The sequence below is a fragment of the Etheostoma cragini genome, chromosome 14, assembly GCF_013103735.1.
Source record: "Etheostoma cragini isolate CJK2018 chromosome 14, CSU_Ecrag_1.0, whole genome shotgun sequence".
Lineage (NCBI taxonomy): Eukaryota > Metazoa > Chordata > Actinopteri > Perciformes > Percidae > Etheostoma > Etheostoma cragini.
In genome coordinates, this window is record NC_048420.1 from 9,732,481 (window position 1) to 9,754,220 (window position 21,740).

A 21,740-nucleotide genomic window follows, 5' to 3' on the forward strand; every position below is an offset into this window, starting at 1 on the left:
CTTCAGCAAGGTACACAAGTCCCCTCCCACCCGCTTGCTTTTACAAGGTGAAACATTCCCGAGAAGAGGGAAAAAACACCTGGTCGTCATAAGTTTCTCTTTTTTCACTGCACTTTTCCCCTTTGCTCCATTCCATTAGTAAGAGTAAAAACAAACAGTGGCAGTTAAGGGACTGGAAACCCGTTGCATTGCATCACACAGACCTGCTTTGCCCTTGATGTTCGTCAAAAGTCCAAAAATAAGTTGTGAAGGGCAGGTTGGCGTCACCGATACACTTCACTCAGTACACCACACCCAGTGTCACCACACATAAACCCACTATGTGTTAACGTATGGGGGTCTGTTCTACTCAAAGGTGGTGTGTTTAGGGTGGGGTGAGTTCAATGAGCATGTATGTTCCTTGACTGGGTTGTGTGAATGGTCAGTGTGTTGAAGGGTGGAGTTGTTTGTGTTTGTGAGCTTGATTGGAATTAACTTTTGGGCTGCAATATGAGCTTGTTTATTCGAGTTAGTGGTCCCTCTCTGAGTAAAGTATTGTATGGTTGTAATTCACTTGATAGCATAGGCTAATGTGGTTTTGACAGTGTTTAATCTCATTACTCTGAGGCACAAAAAAGCCTTAAAAAGCTCCCACTTCTCAATACTGGATTGAAGGCTTGCACCTACACCTAATGCACTCTCCTTCAGCTAAGCCCCTTTTATTCAAACAAGGCATCAATATCAAGTAACAAAGGCCAAAGTTGAAGGTTCACGCGAGGACAGCAGAGGACAGGTGTTCCTCTCTTCCACCTCTCGCTTTTCTCCTCTGCTTTTATAGTCCCTCTTTTCTTCGCTATCAGCCTCTCTTTCCCTCGGGTGACGATTCTAAAGGGCCGTTTTCTCTCAAGTGATGTGGTCCACCTTGGTCTGTCTAACCTTACAAAGGAATGCCTGGCATTCACCAGGCTGTGCCGACACAGGGCCGTTAAGGAGAGAGAGAGAAGAAAAAAAAGGTGGTGAGGGAAGTTGGTAAAGGAGAGGGGGAAAAGGCAAAGGTAAAGGGAATTTGAAGAGATACATAGTTGAGGAGCAGGACAAAAGTGAAAAAAGGGGAAGGTTGTAGAGAGGACAGTCAGAGAAAGGAACAGAGAGACACATTTAAAGAAGAGAAAGGAATGGAAAGTGAATGCTAGAGAGAGTGGGGTGTTTCAGACTTTTCACACGCTGTGGATAAAACTTTAGGCCTCTGAAACTGATATGAATTTCAACAGGGAAATTCCTCTGAGATGGGCTTGGGGCTCTGCCACCGCCCTCAGCTGGCACAGGGGCGGAGAGTGTGGGCGGGGTGATGGGAGGTCATGAGAGGAGAGGGGAGTTGGATGGATGGATGGATGGATGGATGCATGGATGGATGGATTGAGCAGGTAGAGGAGGAGATGTTTTCTGGCTGGACTCCCCCTGGCTAACGTGGCACATAGTGTTGCTGAGCTCAGTTTCCCCTCGGGTAATCATTTGACACTGATAAAAGGGGGAAGGGGGGATAGTGGAGAGAAAAAGGATGGCAGTGTTTCCACCCTGGGAAAAAACTTTACGGAGAGATTAGAGGACAGCCGAGGTAATTCTTCCATCTGTTGGACCGGTGTAAGAGAAGATTGAGGAAAAGAGAAAGGAAGAAAGGGGGGGGGGGAAACAGAAGAAGAAGGAAAGAATAACAGGAGGGTGGTTGTGCATTTTTAAAGGTGTTAGCATTGTAATTCCCTCCACTTTTTTTTCACACACATGCACAAATGATTGAAGACAGGAAGAGGGGGGCTGCACATTTTCTAAGTGTTTCCACAGTAACAAGTCCAACTTTTGTTGCTCTGGCACATACATACACTTACGTGCACGCACGCACGTACACATGCGAGACGCTATAGCATGCGTAAATAGAAGAGTGGCGACTGAATGGTATTTTACTGCTTCTGTATTTGTGGCAAGTTATTTTGACCCTGGGTGGTCCCTGCTGAAAGACTTGGAGGGTCATTAATCATCAGTCTGGTATCAGACGTCAGGTGTGTGTGAGAAATAGGAGAGGGTTGGGGAGCGAGAGTACCTACTGTACTGTACAGTGAACGTCTGTGAGCATGTTTGAGGTTAGCCCTGCGTACCAGTGGATATCCTAATCAGCTGGGCTGGTGGTGGGATGAAAGAATGTGAAGATTATTGCCTGGTAATTGTTTCCAGAGTGCAACATTGTTGCCATATCTCAAACAAAAAGACTTCCATTGCAGTGTGTGTGTGTGTGTGTGTGTGTGTGTGTGTGTGTGTTCCTTGGATATGTGCAGGAGCAAGAAACCAAAAAGAGGTTCTGCTTTGAGTTAAAGCCAAGCTTCCAGATTATGAAGCTAATGCAAGTTTTTAGAGTCCCATAAACCAACTTTAATATTCCTCTTTGTCTTTCATTTACGATCTCAAAGGTGCAAAGAGAAACCCTTTGCAACTGCAATTTCCTTGGCCACTAACTACACCAGTATCCTGCCAATCTTCTGTACGCAAAGAGTAAAAAGCAACACACCCAGAGAGCTGTACTCCACTGATAAGCTCATCACCAACACAGAGGAACGTTTAGGTTTGTTTTGGTACACTTTAAAAAAAACACTTTCCGTTTCAGAACCAGCAGGCAAGAGTGCAATTTCCTTCACGGCAGGAGCAACAGAATCCTCAAACCCAAACAATCAGGTTAGAATAAATAAAGTTAACTGCCGGAGTTTAGAGATCTCAGCGGCGCATCCAAAAACTCCACCCCGGTGAGATATGTGGAGCGGCCCTGTGATACGAGGATAGGCAGAGTTCATTCATGGGTGTCTAAACCCTCAAAAGTAGTGAAATCTTTTAATCACAAGTACTGTACATCACAGTTTCCCTGTGCTGTACTTAGCGCTACCCCACATATCTCACCGGCATCATAACTGGCAGCAAAATGTACACATTTGTTGTCCTTGGACAGTGAGATAAATAGTTTTGATTTTCAGATATCATGCCAAACAAACACGCTAAGCAACTATGGCCGACATGGTAACCGCAGTGAGAAGATGTTTCAGTAAACTGAGTTATGATTGGGTGAGATGTGGTCACCCTATCACTTCTTACTTTCATATGACATACATTTCAATGAAAAGTTGTGATGATTACGATTAATGTAAATGTTGAAGGTAAAATGAAAAATGAAACTTGACCATTAATTTTCTGTCGGTCAACTAAAGAAACTGACTAATTGTTTCTGCTCTACTTTTATAAACATCCAGTCAAATTAGGTGTATCAACCATAGGGTATCAACTTATTAGTTCTTAATTTGGACCGCCAGCATTTGGAGAAAGTGACTCATGAAAAATAAGGGGTGCAAAATAAAGCAGAGAATACCTGTGTTCACTACATTCATCTTTCATGCTGCTCATCTAACTTTCAGTTTGTGAAAAGGTAACTCAAAAACTCAAAACTGGAGTGTTATCTTAGCTGAACAAAAAGTACAGATCTCAGTTGAATTTATAACCTTTAGATATCTATAACTCAATTTAGAAATGTTAAAAGCTACGAGCTTCCCAGCAATAATATGTTTGTAGGTCTTGCTCTCCAGGCACTCCAACAGCCTCTTGAATGGCAGCAATCCTCTCCCAGACCTTTACCCTCTGTGTTCCCACTAAGTAGCTTCTGTGTTCCCACTGCAAATGCCTCACCGCGGTACTCACAAACCTGCTGTTGAACCTTTAGTCCTATTATAACAAACTCATTTACTCACTTGACTCCTTGCTGACCCTGCAGAACCTTCTAGCACTGTTTATGACAAATATCCCCCACTGTGAAGTTCTTCTCAGTGATGCTGTCAGTGTCTGCAAAAAAAGGCCTATGCATTTATACACATGCATCCTGCTAAACTGGCACACATTTACACACATATAAAAGTTTGTTGGTGTCCTGTCCCACCTTGCTTCCTGTCTAGATTTGTGAATGGGTCCTGAACTTGATGGTCACAGGAACCGCCTCCCTTAACAGCTGTTTCCACATGTTCCACCACCCAACCTCCTTCAAAGACAGGGAAACAGAGAAGTCGTGCTGTAGTCACCGTCTCAGAGCTCAGGTCACACACAATCTGTGGATATCACATCATGAATTTGAAATTGTGAATGGGTTATATGTCCCAACACATGCATCTGGGAGAACAGTATGAATAACACAAAATTGGCTCTCAGCAAGACATTTAGAAATATTAACTGTCGGAAGGGATCGTTTTTCACCTTTGATCATTTTGGGAGTATAAATGGAGAACAATATGACCTTGTTCAGTGTGGGGGGATTTAGCCATAAAGCGCTGATGACTGAGTGACTGTTTGATCCATAACACACCCATTGGGGCGGCACTGTTGTTCCATACAAAATTCATTAACTTGACTTATTCCTGTGAAACCAAGAAGACAGGGCGGCGCAAGAATGGATATAAGTGTGTGTATATTACACAAAACAAGCTGTCAAGATGGAGTATAAATAATGAAGCTGTCAACGTGTGCCAGGCCTTTGCCAACAAACCACAGTTTACATCAGAATAGCGGGGCTAACACTAACTCTCACATACGCCCTCGGGAAGAAAGTGGCATCTCGGTTTTGAAGGCAGAGTGTTCGTGTTTCTCTGCCTTACTGCTTCTATTCCCTCCTTGTATTTTTCTGCATTTTGCCCAGTTTCTCCTAAAAAGCCTGCAGATGTGAGGCTTTACAAAAGAAAGCAGTCAGCAGGCCTCCGGCTTTGGTTAGCATGGAGAGACACATGCCAGAAAAACAAAGACCTCTGAACTGTACAAACACCGCAGCATAAAAAACTGCAGCAAGGACCACCCATGGAGGTGGCAAGTGAGAACCAAGAGCAAAACCAGCCTCTCAGATCAGTGTGCTACTAGATAAAGAGCACAGCATGCATGGATGGCTAAAGAGTCAGAAACAGATGTGCGCATGCACAGGTCTATGAGAAACAAGTAGGACAGAAAATGGAGTAAATGGAGATGTGGCCATGGCCATGTCTAACTGCTGAAATATGTTACGTATTTTACATCAAATATCAATGTGTGGTAGAAGTGGGTCCTTTATGTAGGAGATTAGGTGTTGGATTGGCGTGTAGTGCGTCCATCCTTGTTAGGGTTTACATAATGAAACCTGCCATTGTTGTCTGTTTTTATTAACAAAAGTGTTTTAGCCACTAACCTGAATCAATAATATTGTACTTGCCTATACCTACAGTACATTATTTGCCTACCCTTAGCCATACCACAGCTGTCTTGTGAAGATATTGCCGAAATAAATAATTCTTACTATGTTGATGTTGAACTTTCTCCTTGAATGTTATCCCAGGTTTTGCAGAATTGTCCAATATCAACATATTTGTCTAATGATAGGGTTGCATATTGAAGCTGAGATCTGGCAAAGGTTCTGCAGTTTTTTTTCAGTAACGGGCCTCCAAATCCTGCGCAGGGCCCAGCCACTCACCAACACTTAACCAATTAGCACCTTGCTCAATTACAGCTTCCTGCTGCAGGCCCGGGGCAACAGCCTGTCCCTCTGCACATCTGTGTCTGTCTGTTTGCACACCTATGGGTGTGTTTATGTGCGAGAGATGTGAGCTTGGACATGTGCAGGACATCTACATCTTCTGTCATAGATTTCCTGCTTTGACTAGCTGCTAGCGGAAGGCGTGTCTTTTCTTTCCTGAGACAGACAAATAAACATTATTGTTGGAGCTAACGCCAGCAGCTTGTATAGGAAAAGGCTGTGACTTCTGTCAGTTGTGCCTGTGTGTGTGTTTGAGTGTGTGTGTGTGTTTAAAAAAGATAAAAAGAGGATGGGCTGTCTAAATGCATCAAACAGAAAAGAGAAAATAAGGGAGGGATTACAAGAGACACATTAAAAAAGTAGACAGTTACGTCTGCTGCTGCGCATTTGTTTTTAATAGCGCATAATTGTTCAATGTTCAAATAAATGTACTTTACAACAGTTTTTTCCTGTTGCTTACTGTTGCTTTTCGTTGCGCAGCATGCTAACAGACTGCAGCCGACCCCAACAGAAACCACTGTTGTCATTTTGTGACACGTGGCCAAAATCACCAGGAGAGTGATCCAGCGCAGTTACAATTCCAGGACAAACAACTGTCCACACTTTGCATCCAACATTGTGCTACTCTCGGGCTGTAAAATGCAAATATCTCATGTTCTCTACTGGCCACTTTCTTGTGGGAAGGGAATCAGAATGGGATTTGCAGAGAGCTAGAACATTTTGAAAAGCATATTAATGATTTGTTAGTGTTGCAATTACAGTTCAATTGCGTGAAATTGTCACAAATGCAGTTGGTGGAATTTACGAAGTCTCAGGCAGTGCGCTGGGCTTTTATGATGTCGTTTAATGTCTGAGTATGTTTTAGTGCCGAGATGTCGAGGTGATAGAGGGCTATCCAATGACAAATACAACAAAATATCTGTGTTTGCACTCCATGACCTTTGGATTGGATTTATATAGATAATGTAGAATATCCAATGATTTTTATCTATAAAAAGATTTTATATAAATGTGCTTCTCTTTGGGGCTACTCTCTCTTTCTTCTCCACTTTTTGCTTTATAAATCTAAAGTCATGCAATCCCGGAAAATATATTAGCCTGTTTTTTGTATGAAAGCTAAAGCCACATCACTTACTTTATTTGAATTCCCACTACCACTTATTAATATTGTGTAACGCTGCGTTCCATGTACTTTTATGTCCACAGCAGCTGGAGTGGAGAGTTTGGAAGAAAAGCTAGGAGCAAATTAGAATGTACATATAAAGAATTACGTATGTGCATGTGCTGTACATGTTTCTGACCTTTTGTTCATCTTCTTTGTCCCTCCTTACCATGCTCTTGCCCTCCATCCTTTTATTTCTTCCTTGGTGTGTGTTTTTAAAGGCTGAGCCCTCAACCCGACCAGTGGGCTGTGGTTCCCTCCTAAACCATTCACATGGAACTGGTTAGGAAGACATTCCTTCCATGGAGGGAATGTCTGGCACCAAGCGCCTGCAATACAGAAATCATAAACGGGAGGTCCAGCCTAATCACATCCCGTGGCACTCCTCACCCTCTCTGAGCTCCCTCTTCCTTCTTCCTTCTTCCTCTTGTCCTCTCTGAGGAGCTATTATCAAGAAGGGGATGGGGAGTCCGAGAGCATTAGCTGATCCTATCTTTTCCTTTCCTGTGTAATATAAGGGTGTAAATCACTTGTGGAAACCGAACGGATCCGATTCTGGTGATTGGCAAATATTCTTGCTTATCTGACCCTCTAAAATCAATCCCCGAGATAAAGTGTTTTATGTTACCATAAATAAATAAAGACTAAAGAATACATTTTATGGATTAGGTGCATGGAAAGGCTGTTGTTTTGTGTTATTTTGTTTTGCAGTTGCTATAACACACACCCGCAATTTCTCTCAACAACAGGGTTGTAATTCCATGTTTCACAGGCTACGGTTAAAGTTTGATTAATCAAAGTTGTCTGAATGTCTGCAATACATTACATATGGGAGAGAAATCTGTTTCTGTGCTGTAAACGCACTGAACAGAAAAATCCACAAGTACAACATAAAATGAAAACACACTATCCCTTAAAGCAAGTAAATATGTGATGTTTCTAACACGAGTCAGGTGTTGGGAAAAATCGTTTTCATCCCCATGAATGTTTGTGTCTTATTGTCACGACGTCAAACAAGCAATCTTGAATTCACATAGATTAGTACAATTTAAAGCTGCACTAATGGAAATTTTTGATTTGACAATGGATCAAATACCAAATGTAGTTTATAGAGATAAAACCACAGGTGATTATCACCCGGCCGCATTTCCCTCAGCTTTATGGACCATTTTTGCTTCTTTCAGGTCTTGGTTTTGGTTTTATGGCCCGCAACTTTACCATTCTAGTTCACGTCTCAACCTTGCCGCACCAGGCCGCTGTTTTTCATCAAAAAGGTTCTGATAAACCGGCTCTACAATACCTCCCCAGCGCCACACCAAGAAGCCAGACAAAGTTAACAAATAGTGAGCGTTTAGCAGCTAAAGAGGTCCATATTTTCCCCAGGAGACCAAAACACAGCTAAAACAATAGTGAATTTTGGACTTACATGTCTTTGCTGGCCAGAAACACGACTTCAAATGAATGATAATGTTGCTCCATGTCTGCTAGAGCTGTTAAGAGGAAAATGTTAGCAAAACTTTTGATATAACGATAGTGGTGATATGTCAGTGTTTTGTTTCCAGCTTGATTCATTGCGCCTAAGTGGCCAAAATCAATCAATACTAATTGAAAGCTCTTGATAGACAGCTTTGACATGTAAAACTAGGGGCAAGTCACTGACATAGGAGGCCAAGCAAGAACTAGTGCTAGCAAGTTACAATCTATGATTTCCACTCTTAAATATTATCTTTATTGCAATTATATTACATCTGTTGTCTTTTAATTAAAACAGCATATCGGTTGGGCTGTGTCCTCTACCTGATTAAATACTATTCCTGCAAAGCTGACAACTATGGTGTAAACACAAGTTATCAGGTTTAGGTGTGGCTAGTGTTAAACCCATGTCTTAATGAGTATGGCGTCTCTCAAACCTTTCAAATCTGTGGCTAAATCTCTTTACATCCCAGCAAAAAAGAATTTGCAGTTCATGTGTTATAGGGGAGTTCTGTTGCGCATGGATGTCTGCCAAGGTGTCTTTCTGAATACTACCACCGAGAGTCGCCAAAGTCAGTTATTTTTGACTATCCACACTAGCATGAAGAAAATACTTTGTGACAATTATGTAGGAATTTTTCTCTTTATGAGTTGCGTTAATATGACACATATAGGCATATATGCATAGTAAACACCTACAGCTTTTGTAGCTATATTACAAATGAGTCACTTCCGATTAAAAATGTGCAATAGGGTGAAGGGACGAGTGGTCCTTACCATGTTCTCCTCAACACGCCTTTCCATCAGTCTTTCTTGCTCAATTTGGAGAACCATACAAATGTCCCTGCCGCTGCATCCTCCTGCTGTTTCTCCACTGCTGCACCTAGCCCTGCTTCATCCTCTTGGATGGAGGCGATGAGAAATTGGGCGGCAGAGGATTGCCTCTATCCCATTGCCTTGTCCATGTGGACAAACCAGCGCCAAGTAGAAGCAGTGGGTTTCTACTTTGTGTTCCCTCTCCTGACCTTTGGTACCTGAAATCCTACAAAAGAGAAAAATCTGACCCCTGCTCATTTTAAGCTGACTGCTTTTGAATTTTGTGGCTGAAACTCACAACTCACTAATCACAGTTGGACTTTATTAGCTGTCGGTAATTAACATTAATTACGTGAGCTTTTGTAAGATTTGTTGGAGCTAGCACATTTCTTCCCCATCAATTAATTAGCACATGGACCTTCCCATCAGCATAAAGCAAAATAAGTGGATTTCTAAAAAAAATGCAGTGTTCACTTTAAGCCAGGTTGTAATTTAAACATTGGTTTTGCAGAGCTATGTCGTAGGCAGTTGATGGTTGGATGGTCATTTAAAGTGTTCATCTTTCCTGTCTCACGCTCTCCCTCCTGTCTTTCTGATTCTAGGTCTCGCTCTTTATTTTGCTGAACACTATTAGTGGCACCTCCACATCTTTCCTGGTTTGGGTTTCTAAAAGAAACACTCCTCATTGGAACCCCTAAAAAAACTGGCTGAGGGAAACAATGGTGCCCTTGAATTTCTCCTGCTCATTTTGCATGTAATGATATCTAGATTAAACACAATATTATTTTTGGCCCGTGCAAGCCAATCACGATTTTCTCTCACCCGTGTATCAGAGTATGGTGCATGTGGATAGTCCTTATTCCAAAACACCAGTTTTACTCACAGCTTCCTGATGGTAGTTTTGGGATAGCGGTAAGGAGGGGGGAGAGGGTAACACAGTGTAGAGAGGGAAGGAATACTGAAGCGGTGAGGGGACAAAAAAGGTATCTCCAAAGTCAACTGTGGCACTGCAGAGGGAAACAAAAAGCCAAGAGTTTATGTTGTTTCACCCTGGCATCAAGGTTCTGCATCAACAGTGAGTTTGATGCCAATGGCACAATTTGTGGTTAAAAAAGTAGTTCTGAATTTTAGAAAACACAGTCGTTTGCTTACTTGCCAAGAGATAAATGAGAAGATCTATATCAATCTCATGTCTGTGTGTTTACCACAGAGCTATAAAGCCAGGAGCTTAGCTTAGTTTAGCATTAAGAGTGGAAGCAGGGCAAAAGAGCTAGTATGACTAAGATGAACTGGGTTTTTCCAAATCATTAGTGTCAGAAACCAAATCAGTAGCTTTTAGCATTTGTGCACCTATCAGTGGTCACTAATGCTCAGCCACGACATACAGTATGCTACTGTCTGCTTAAAGCTTACTGATTAACATTACTGATGCAATATTCTATATCATTGTCGTTCCACTTGCGGGATTGCTCCGTTGCTGCTGGGCTTAACTCATTTATCACTCATTTAGCCGGATATCCGTTGCCTTGGGCTTCATTTGTGTCGGCATTTTAAACTCTAGTCGATTTATTGGGACTATGGTTAACCTTTTCTCAGATCTCTGCAGGGTGAATCCAGACAGCTAGCTAAACTATCTGTCCAATCTGAGTTTTCTGTTGCACGACAAAAACAACTTTTAAACGTAGGCCTACACACCGAGACAAGTTCCTTCGGAGTCCATTTTTCAGCGGCATCGCTGCTTTTCTCCGGTGCTTAGCACCGCCCAAGTCGATTGTGCTTGGTTTAAAGAAATACCAATTTACTAGAGCACGTTTTTCTTCCATCCCCGAATACATCCCCGATATGTGGAGTAGCCAGACTCTCCTCCAGTGCACTAGGGTCTGGCAAAGTGAGACAAATGATGCAGTAACTTTTGCAGATAGGTGCATGGTTGCTTAGGTTATACATTGTAAGCAGTGCTTTTATGGGCCTACTTTTGTAGTGAAGAGAATGAAGAGATTTCCACTTCTATCTATCTTGAGACATGGTCAGACCAGGAATCAGCTCTAGTACAACAGACATTTTGGAAACCAGCAGAATCACCTGCACTACTAAGAGTAGAGCCATAAAACACAGAGGCCTATTTTCAAGACAAACCATTTCAATATAATAAGCATCTCAACTTTCATTCTCCCACTCTACCACCACCACCAAGCTACCAACATTCTTCAACTTAATTTCTCCCCTCTCATCTATCTCTTCACCTCGGTCCCCTCAATAACAGGAGCACACAGGCATATTTGGTAATCTGTCTGGGCCAGTGTGCTGGCCTATGCACGGGCTCATGTTGAGGCCAACCTAATCACCTTTCGGATCAGCGTGAAGAACAGACAAGGCTGTACCTTTTATCCCAAACCAAAGTCAACAAGGCAGGATTCCTGGGAAGCATTGCAGACATTCTTGAAAGAAAAAAGGGTAAAAAACATCATTTGACCCCTCTCACCCAAATTTAAAAGTAGAAAGTGAAGAAGGAGAGAGTGAGTCAACTTGCTCTGGTGTAAGATGTAGTGGATTTAAGACAATGTGCTCCGAATGCTCCAATTAAGCTCACTTTCTCACATGCTCATAATGTAAAAGAACTAGAACTAAAAGAATAAAGTACAATATTTCCATTTTTGATTTTTGCAGCTACTATTTCACGAACCCCACCCCTGCTTCTTCCTTCTATGTCTTTGTAATTTACCTTCATTTACCTCTCGCCTTTTCTGCGCTCCAAATATTTGGCCAGTGACCCAGGGTAATTAATAACTCCCTAAGCTAGGTGCTGTTTTCACAGATGGACCTCCTCCTTCAGAACTTGCCACCCTTTTTGTCGAGTCTATTTCCTCCCTCCTGTTAGCCTGAGCCATCGCATGCTGTGTAAACACTGACGCTGGATGAACATGCCAAACACAGCAGCGCTCCTGTACAAATTTGAACGTGTGAGTCAGTTTGCCTGAGTGTTGCCCATGCAGGATTTGTGCCCTCACATTCCTCATTTGTGTGTCTCATAACCTTGTTAATAGAAGAGTATGTGTTCTCTGAGTCATAACATAACAACTTTAACCACATTTAAAAAGAGAAAATAAGAGACATTTAGTGAAAAAGAACAGAAAGAGAAAGATGACAGTAAGTGGTAGAGAGAAAGTGGCAGTAAGAGGACGGGATTGTAGACATTTTGGCCAGGGATGTCAGAAAGGAATCAGTGAATAACTTGGCTTGTTTCTTTGTGGTGAGAACAGCATGAGATGGAGGCTTGAGCCAGAGCCCACAATGTCTAGCCTGGAAGGTTCTCTCATTAGAGAGATTGGAGCACGCAACCTCCTGGGAACCGCAGCGCCAGAGCGCAGCACTCATCAGAACCATGGGAACGCTCACTCTCAAGGCCATCTCAGGTATAAGGTTATAGAGATTTGAGTGTTTTATTTTTTCCCTGTAAAGGCTTATCACTCTCGTCTTTTGTCTCCCTCCTCCATGTGTCTTAGGTTTGTGGTGATGCTTGAAATTGCCATGCGAATATCCCACCCCTCTGTGTTTGTCAATTGAGAATGTGTCTGAGAATATCCAACAAGACATGAGCAAAGTCTTTGTAGTGTCTCAAACGCCAGAAAAATCCCCTTTGAAGGAGCGCAAAAAGGCATGCCAGTGTTTTTTGTTAAAACACTCATTTTATGGCTTTCAAGGAGCGAAGCTTTGCTGGTTGGCAGGAGAAATGACAAAATACAGAAAAGGAGCAGGAGAGGGAACAGGGAGAAAAAAGGCTCAAATATTCTAGTGTGGGGTCCTTGGCCTACAGATCATGGAACCATCTGTGACAAGGCCTCACAGGCGGCCTTTAATGTCCCCCCTTAAATTAGGAGAAAAAATATTTGAACCTGTGTACTCAGCCGGAAACCATAAACGGTTGGGAGCCTTAACAAGAGCCATGCACATGTAATTATGACAATCAAAAAGTCATAGGGATACACATGTAGAAGTGTGTTCGCTCCTAAATTACCACTGGCATGTGGATTCAATAGCAGACAGTAAAATACATGTCTATTTGACTTTACAGAACCTAATTTAACTCTTTTTGCAGTGATGCCCATTTACTTTAGGGATAATGAGAATACTTTTTAAAGACCATTATTGAGTTTAACTTGTGGAAAGCTGTGTGTGTGAGTGTGCATGCATGCATGTGACTTTTCAGTGGCTGTGTTCAAAAATCTGTTCTGGATTAATTTATGTGAGTATTACCTCAACTAAAGAGCTGGTTCACTGTACATACATGTGCATGTGGCTATTAAAAGTCCTCAAGTGGAACAGACACAAATCTGGAAAAAGGTCAAGAGAAACATTTCCAACTGACATAAGACTTAAAACGATGAAGATGTATACATTGACCAACATTTACAGAAGTCAAAGAACCCTTGTCCTTCATCTACAATGTTTCACTATTTCAGTATGTGTATGATGCTTCATTATCAATCCGACTGGTTAGTTGAATGCATTGCAATTACATTTTAGTTGTGAACCTAAAACGGCCAGTGTACGTATCTCTGTATTTATTAAGGCTGTTTCCCAATTCCATACAACTCTTAGACATTTACAGTATTAGGTGTCAATGCTGACTTTTTGGGCAATTCAAATCAGTCCATTTTCTATTCTTGGTTATCTTGCATACAGTCGCAAGGACCCTAACCCTATCCTGTCTCATTTTTGGAAGTTTATCCTTGATAGATAATTTGGCAGGTTGATACAATGGTGGTCAACATGTAAAAAAATAAAATACAAATGGCATTGTTCTTCCAAGCGTCAACACACAGCAACGTTTATTGTCGTCTCAACCTTGAAATAGGATAAGCAGGTATACTATACTGTACAATGTCTTGCGGCATTTAAAAAATGTATGGTGTGTGTTTGTGCAGCCAGGTAAAACATACTGTGTATTCATGGTGCTGTTGGTGCTCACCATGATGGTTAATGGAAGTTGACGTATGCTGTTCTCCAAAATAATGTAGTACTCAACCATGCCAATTTAATCTGCGTGAATAAAAGGTTTTCCAAAAATGTAGATTGATAAAACCCAACATTTCAACACTAGAACACACAAGACCTTGCTGTTTTTACATATTTGTTTTATACCTTTAAATCATAAATAATAAGATTAGAAACAGTACTTTAGTTTTTCTTTCCAGTTACTAAAAACGTGCAAAAAGCATCATCTAAGTGCAGAGTAAAAGGCCTCAGAGGAGTTCTCTCTCCTTTTAGGACTGGCTCAGGTCCTCAGCAAAAACAGCAGGCAGCTTATACATCTGGGGGTTTTAAAGCAGGTTTGCTCTTTATTTTAACAAACTTGTGTGGCTTAGTGTGTGTTTCAGACATGTGGACAGCTGGTTATGATTGAGTGAAAGTGCTGGGTTTGGGACCTGGGTACTACAGGTGCACTCTTACTCCTACGTTCACTCTGGAGGCGGAAAAACAACGCTAACCATGATGAAACTGTTGAATAGGGCATGTGTTCAACAGTCAAAACTGTCATTGCCATTAAGAGCAAATACAAGTAAAACATTTGCAGAACACCACATATGACTCTCTGCTCAAGCCACTTCTTCCTAATGTCACTGGTTTTCAAAATAACAGCTTGGCAAAGAGCAGTTGCTACCCTCATCATTTTCTTCTACGTCAATCCTGAAAGGTTAAAAGCTTGCTCTTTCCCAAAACACTCAGCCAGAACCTTTTTGACATTTACCTCATGACTTGTATGAATGAAAGGGCTTCCTGTATGGAAAACTTGGTGATTAATTTTGCCCCCAGCATCAACTGTTCAACTGTTGATTGTATTCGCCCTGCAGGGACAAATATCTAAGTTGGTCCAGGGCTAAGTGGTTTGACATTCCCCCTCCAAAGAGGCTTTCTGAAAAATGGCATGCCCTCCTGAACAAATTGCAAAGACAATACTGAAACAATTTCTTTAAAAAAATGGTTTTGAAGCGAGAGAGGACAAGTGCTGTACTCGGACCATGTGCTATGAAGAGCTACTGTTTAAATATCCAATTCGCAAGCTTCTGACATCACTCTCTGTTGGAGCTTAATTTCCTGAAAACCCCTTAATGTTTTATTATATACTTTGATATAAAGCAGTGTAACGTGTAATAATGTGTAAACTAATCTTCACATGGCCAAACTAATCTTCACATATCAGTTTGAAACGACACTGTGAAGATCATCATTAGTTGAGCAATCTTGGCACAAAATGGGGCACTATTCCTTTACTGAGCCTTTAAACATCTCACAGCGATCATGCTTCTGGGAGCACTTACCTCAAATGAACTGCATCTGGCAGAACTAATCTAAAGAAATAATCAGCTAAAATCACAAATCATTACCCTGCATCTGCAGTATATTTATGGATCAATCTATAGTAGATAGCAATAGTCAAAGCCTTGAAGGGTAACTTCCATCTTTGTCAACCTGGACTCTATTTTCCTATGTTTTGTGTCTAAGTGACTGATGGGAACAACAATCTTTGACATTGGTCCAGTATTAAGCATATACAGTCTGCCGCAATGCAGAACAAATAGATTCAAAAGGTCATTCATCCTGGCTGTTATCCCAAATGTTATTAATATCCTGTAAATTCAAATGTAATACATGCTGTAGTCCTATTGTGGTTGTGTATATTTGTTGTTGTTTGGTGTATATTTTGATACTGCTGGCTGTAATCCAAATTGCCCCTCAGGGATAATAAAGTGACCTCGACCTTGACTTTAAGATTAATATTCTTAAGTAAGTTTCTGACAACATTATGGAAGGGATCCCTTCAGAGATAGACCTTTAAAACCACTTTAAGATCTTTCTGTTTAACCAGAAACAGCTCTGAAGTCGCTAGCACAAAACCCATCAGACTCCATTTAAAAAAATATATACTTTGCATACACCGCCGGGTATACAGCCAACAATATTTTATACAACAATACAGTATACAATATTTTCACATGTAAATCTGTAAACTATGAATTTATCTAAACCAAAACTAGAGTTGTCATGGTTGGAAAAGTGGAAAGATGACCCAAAACTAATTTTCACAGACTTTGAATGCAGTGTATGTTACAATGCTAAAATTAGAGTTTATATACATGGAGTCTGGTGGGTTTAGCGAATGTAATTTTGCAGATTTTTGTGTTTAAAAAAAAAGGATCTTACTCTTCAACAGAAAGGTGGCTCTCCTGAGAAATCGTTACCGTAATGTTGTGAGAAAATTAGAATATTAATCTGAGTCTGTCAGTGGCAAAATGAGTACCTATGTGAAGGCAAATACAGGCTGAACAATGGGCCTATTAACTTACATTGTAGCTTGTTTCACCGCCGCCGACTGCAGCAATCTTGCTTAATACTGGACCAATGTCGGGCACCTGGGTAGCTCACCTGGTACAGCGGGCTTCTATTTATAGGGGTTTACTTCTCAACGCAGTGGGCCCTGGGTTTGACTCCAACCTGCGGCCCTTTGCTGCATGTCAGTCCTCCTCTCTCTCCCCTTTCATGTGTTCAGCTGTCCTATACAAATAAAGGCCTAAAATGCACCTCGCCCAATAAAAAAAATATTTTAAAAAATACTGGAACAATGTCAAAGATTGTTGTTTCCATCACTCACTTAAAACAAAAACATGGCAAACATGTTTTATGCAGATGATGTATGCTGACCACACTGATTGGCTCCTGTACTGCAGTTTTGGGTCAACCAATGTTTGGGCCTGAACAAAATCCCGATCTAAATCCACAATGTGTCACATGAAGAAACACTGCAAAGTCGTCCCGGAACAAGGCCGGAATATTTTAAACAGTTAGTTGCTTCATTGCAGGAATGGAGAGATACGCTGGACCACAAATGTATGTGTTATACAAAAGGAGACTAACACAGTTATGGGAGACACTTATGGCAGATTATACCTAATGCACAGACACATCCAAACACACATTATTGACAGTTTCATCTCTCTCCATCATTATGTATAAGGTTTGTTCAGCCCTGAGAAAACTGCCGCGTTAAGTAAATACAAAAGGCTACATTGGTAGAAGTGTGTAGTTTTAGGTACGACTGAGACATCAAATAAAATCTAGAAAGTCCAGTTTGAGTAACAGATCCATTACTTTGAATTCTTATTAAATGCCAAAACACTGCACACCTGTCTACAGTCTTAAAATTAAGATTTTGACATCTCTGGAAAGTGATCAAAGCAGTGACTATCTAAGCTGTCTTTGCAATGATCAGCAGGTAAGAATTAGGAATATGGCTTTTGTAACCCAAACCCTACTTTGCGTCGGCATCCTTACCCCTATACCATGGGTTTGCGCCTTGCTTGGTTGTGTAAAGCAGATATAGCAGGTAGAGCTCTCTCTCCTCTTTATTTTGGTGTACAGCACACTTGAGGTGTGCACATGTAATAATAAATCCAGATAGTGACCCCATTGATGCCAGAAAACTCTGTTTCCGACACTTCCCAAATCAGTGACTGAGGCTTTGCTCCAGTTCACACTTAACTGTGAGTGTGTATGTGTGCCTGCACTGTTATCTGAGTTTCCCTAACTATGCACACATCTTACAGAGAGTACATCCTGATAAATCAAAGCCTCTGATCTCCCTGCCAGGAATTCCAGACTGCCTTGGTTACACCATTCAGATCTGTGAAATACGGAAACAGCGGCTCAAGGATTCTTTGAATTCTTGAGAAGAATGCCATTAGACTCCATTTGTATTCTGCTGAGGTGACAAGGAGAGGGAGGGTTAGGGGGGATGAAGACATTTTCGGATTTTTGAACAATTGGAATAATCCACTTTTAACCACGGCCTCATGTAGTGCCTTGGGTAGACCACACACAAACTCTGAGACATTCATAAATTAGTGCTAAGCCACATGCAAAAGAACCCATAAAGTACAGAACACAAAGCCAAAAAACATTTACATTTACAAAACGCTTTATATCATGGGAATCAAAACAGGGAATGTCCCACTAAAGTTGTATGCCTCATCAGAAGTAGCTGCTTGTATGAGAGAGTTGGTTGGTCTTCTTTGCACATCGGTATATTTTTCTATTTTAGGCCATTATGTGGAAACTGCTTAACTTGACTCTTAAAGTCACCAGCAGGACATGTAATCTTCGATCGAATGGGAAAATCATGTATGACCTTCCCTGAATGCAAAATGTCTTCGGTGAAAGTGCCTTTAAAGTGTTTGCACCCTTATCCTGGTATAAATTACTGAAGTATTTTAAATTAGAATACCTACCAACAATGACAAAGTTTAAAATTAAGATAAAGGACTAGTTGAGTACTACATGCACATGTGCAGTTATTGGGGGCTGCTGGTGATTATGTTGAAAAGATGTTAAAATGTTAAATTACCAACTGTCTTTTTCTGTTTTTTGTTGCCTTTTTTTACTTTATATTTTAAATATGGACCCATTGTCCTGCTGTCTTGGCCCTTGTAGAAGAGATTCTGAATCTCAATAGAATTATCCCAGGTAAAATAAAGGTAAAATGTGATTTTTGTCAAGCAGCTACCAGCCAATATGCTGTTTTCAGCGAGCTCGACAGTGGGATTGGTGTGTGATTACATAGGAAAAGACAAGATGGATGGAACACGGAAAACCAAGCAGAATACCGTATCAGCAGGAGAAATAGCAGCTGCAGCCTTAACCGCTACCGTCGTACCTACTTCCTGTCTTCTGTAAATGCATAGTTTCTGAGGAATGTTCCTTTGGGAAATCACAAAGAAGATGTCAAGTGTTCAGGATAAAGCTACGCCGAGTGTATGGTTTGGGTTTGTTTGGATGTGGCCACCAAAGCTGCACAGGCTGCAGTAGTGAAGAGACCATTTCTCACCAAAGTGGCAAGATTTTCCTCTTTGTGTGATTTATGCATCCGTTCTGATTAGCAGCAAAACAAACTAAAGAAACCCTAAACTGTAGAATATACAAAGCAAAATATCTGCTGATGTTTCTTTAACTTGGCTAAGTGTGTTCAAGCGAGTGTGTGTGGGTGCATGTAGAGTATGTGTGGAATTATTAAAGGAGAAACTGTGGGCAGAGTCACACAACTGGAATTTGCAATAAGAGGAGCTGAAAGTATGACCTAATGCACGGGATCAAAAGCCATAAAGAGGACACTTGACATCATAATTGGAGTTCTAAGCCCACAGTTTTTGATCTTTGTATTGGTATGGGTCCGCTGCTTACATATCTTTATATCTTTTTGGGCGTTAAAAACAACCCAATTTACACATGACAAACTGCAAAGCACTCCCGAATCTCAGGCTCTGCGACATGAGAAAAAGCCTCATCATTGATTCAAAATATAACAGGAAACGTCTCAGAAAGTCTGAGTGCCAAGGACACATTGGATTTGGTGTCTTTCTGTGTTCTGGGTGAGTTCCCTTTCTAAGAAGAAAATAAAAGTCACATGTGTGACTTCCATGACTGACAGTCAAGCTTGTCCTGAACAATTTGAACTTGATATGAGGAAAAAAGACTCTAAGAACAGCTTTGTTGATGTTTTGGATGCCAAGTCCCAATAAAGGAAAATGGGATTCTGATCATACAACCTCCTGTACTCTTTCCTAACATGTCTTTCATTATGAATGTGGAACAACTAAATATCTTCAAATTGCATTTAAAAATTAGAGTCCAAAGAAAAACTTCCAATCCTTATTTCATGCTCGTCAGGTCGTTGCAAAAAGGCCAAAGCTGAATAAAAACATTCACCTTTGCAATGTATCATTCCCTTAAAACATGAGAAGGAGTTGGAAGCTTATCAAACTGCAGCTCTTGGGAAAGGGAGAGAAACCATCTCCAAGCATGTCACATTTTACTGACACAGCCTCAGAAAAAACATAATCTCTGAAAAAGATTTAGGAAAGAGTTTGGATGAACCTTTGGTAGTCAAAAGTTAGAGGGTCATTTAGAGTTAAAAGTGGACAGCTAGCAACCCTTGTTACTCTAATTATACGTTTTATCAGCTTCTTAGAAACAGAAAAATACATTTTTCATGAAGATTTAGACTTACAATTGGTTGAGCAGCACTCTGGGGAATTATATGCCTTTATCAAAGAGTAGCGAGCCCACAGGACATAAATAAAGAGAAAGATAACCTCCAACATGGGGACATTGGGGCAATTACATGGTGAGCATCTTAAAACCCTCAGCCATCAGGTTGCTTCTGTTATCATTTTTTAGTTTTTTGTTTGTTTTGTAATGTATTTCTGTATTTATGCTCTGAAAATTGCAATTGTTTTGTCTATAGCAGGCACACAGGACTACTTTTTTTTAGTCTTGCTTGTATTTAGAGTGGGGCTTTAGGTGAAATGTTTGGAAAAGATCTGCTATTTTATCTTTTTGGAGCTTTTAACCTTGCTTTGTTGGAAAGGTTGAGTTCAAACTACAGTGTCCTGTGAACTTTAGTGAAGTTTTGACTAGCTATTGCCGTAATGCTTTTTTAATGAAGTGTGGCTAGGAGCCTGGTCTCAGTAAGAGCTGATTGGTTATAACGTAAAAATGTCAAAACTGAGACTAAACCGACACCGCGCCTTGACTTAGCCATTCATCCAGCAGCTCTGACACAACTAAAATGAAGAATTCACAAAGTATGTTAACTGTACTATGCAAACACACACACACACACACATTGGCATGCACATATGCAAAGGCTTAGCTAGGTGTACATAGTCAGGAGGTATAATACACCTCAGGCCATGTTTTATAGGCCCTTGTAGCTAATATAAGCTGTGAACCCTTCTATGGCAAATACCTGCCTGCTCAGAGGCATAACATTACATGCATTAGATCATTTTGAAACAATGTCCATATTTTTATGCTTTTTTATTTGCTCTCTGTGGCCTATATGTCTGAGCCTGTGCCTCGTATAACCTGCGTTTTAATACGCCATTATGTTGTAACATTCAGACGCCTTGCTCCTGTTGAATATCATGCTTATCCCTCCCGACTTTGGTTGACCACTTTTTGGGCTTTTCCCCCTGTCTGTGTCAAAGGGACACGTGTCATGAGCTATGCCAGTGTGGGCAAAGAATGCTGAAAATTTGCAGGAATTGCTAAGATTGGATCAGAGAGTGCAGGGGGCGAGGTTTGGAATTTGTTGCCTGATAGCATCTTGCTCAAGACACTCCAGAAGGTTACACTCATGGTAGCACAGATAGGAAGGGCAGCTAGACGTACAGTATATCAGAACAGGGGTGAACACTGCACCTTTATTTATTCAATTGCAGAACAGGATATGGTTAAGGGAACTCTATTTTCTTTTTTCACTTTCACCGTTGCACGCTCCGACCACCCTGTCTCACCATCTCCGTGTCCTCTGGATTTCCTATGAGAGTCCCTGATTGATGGCTGCAGGTCAAACATTTTGGCGGAGGATCCAGCGATAAAAAATCACTGGGGGTGCTGTTACAGCCTGCTCAAATCCCTCTCCTCCTCTCCCACTCCAGTGAGAACAGCCTGAGGCTACTCAAATACATCTGACCCTTGCCATGTAGTTGACCTAGCAGTTAAAACAAACACACACATTTCTCCCTAGACAGCTTTCCCTTTCTCCCTCCCTGTCTCCTGGCCTGAGCTATACCAATGAACAGATAGCACACGCAAGAATCCTCTTCACCTTCACGTCCTCTCCCAGACTCTTTCATTCTCTCATTCTCTGCATTTTTCTTTCTTTTTAAGCTGTGAAGG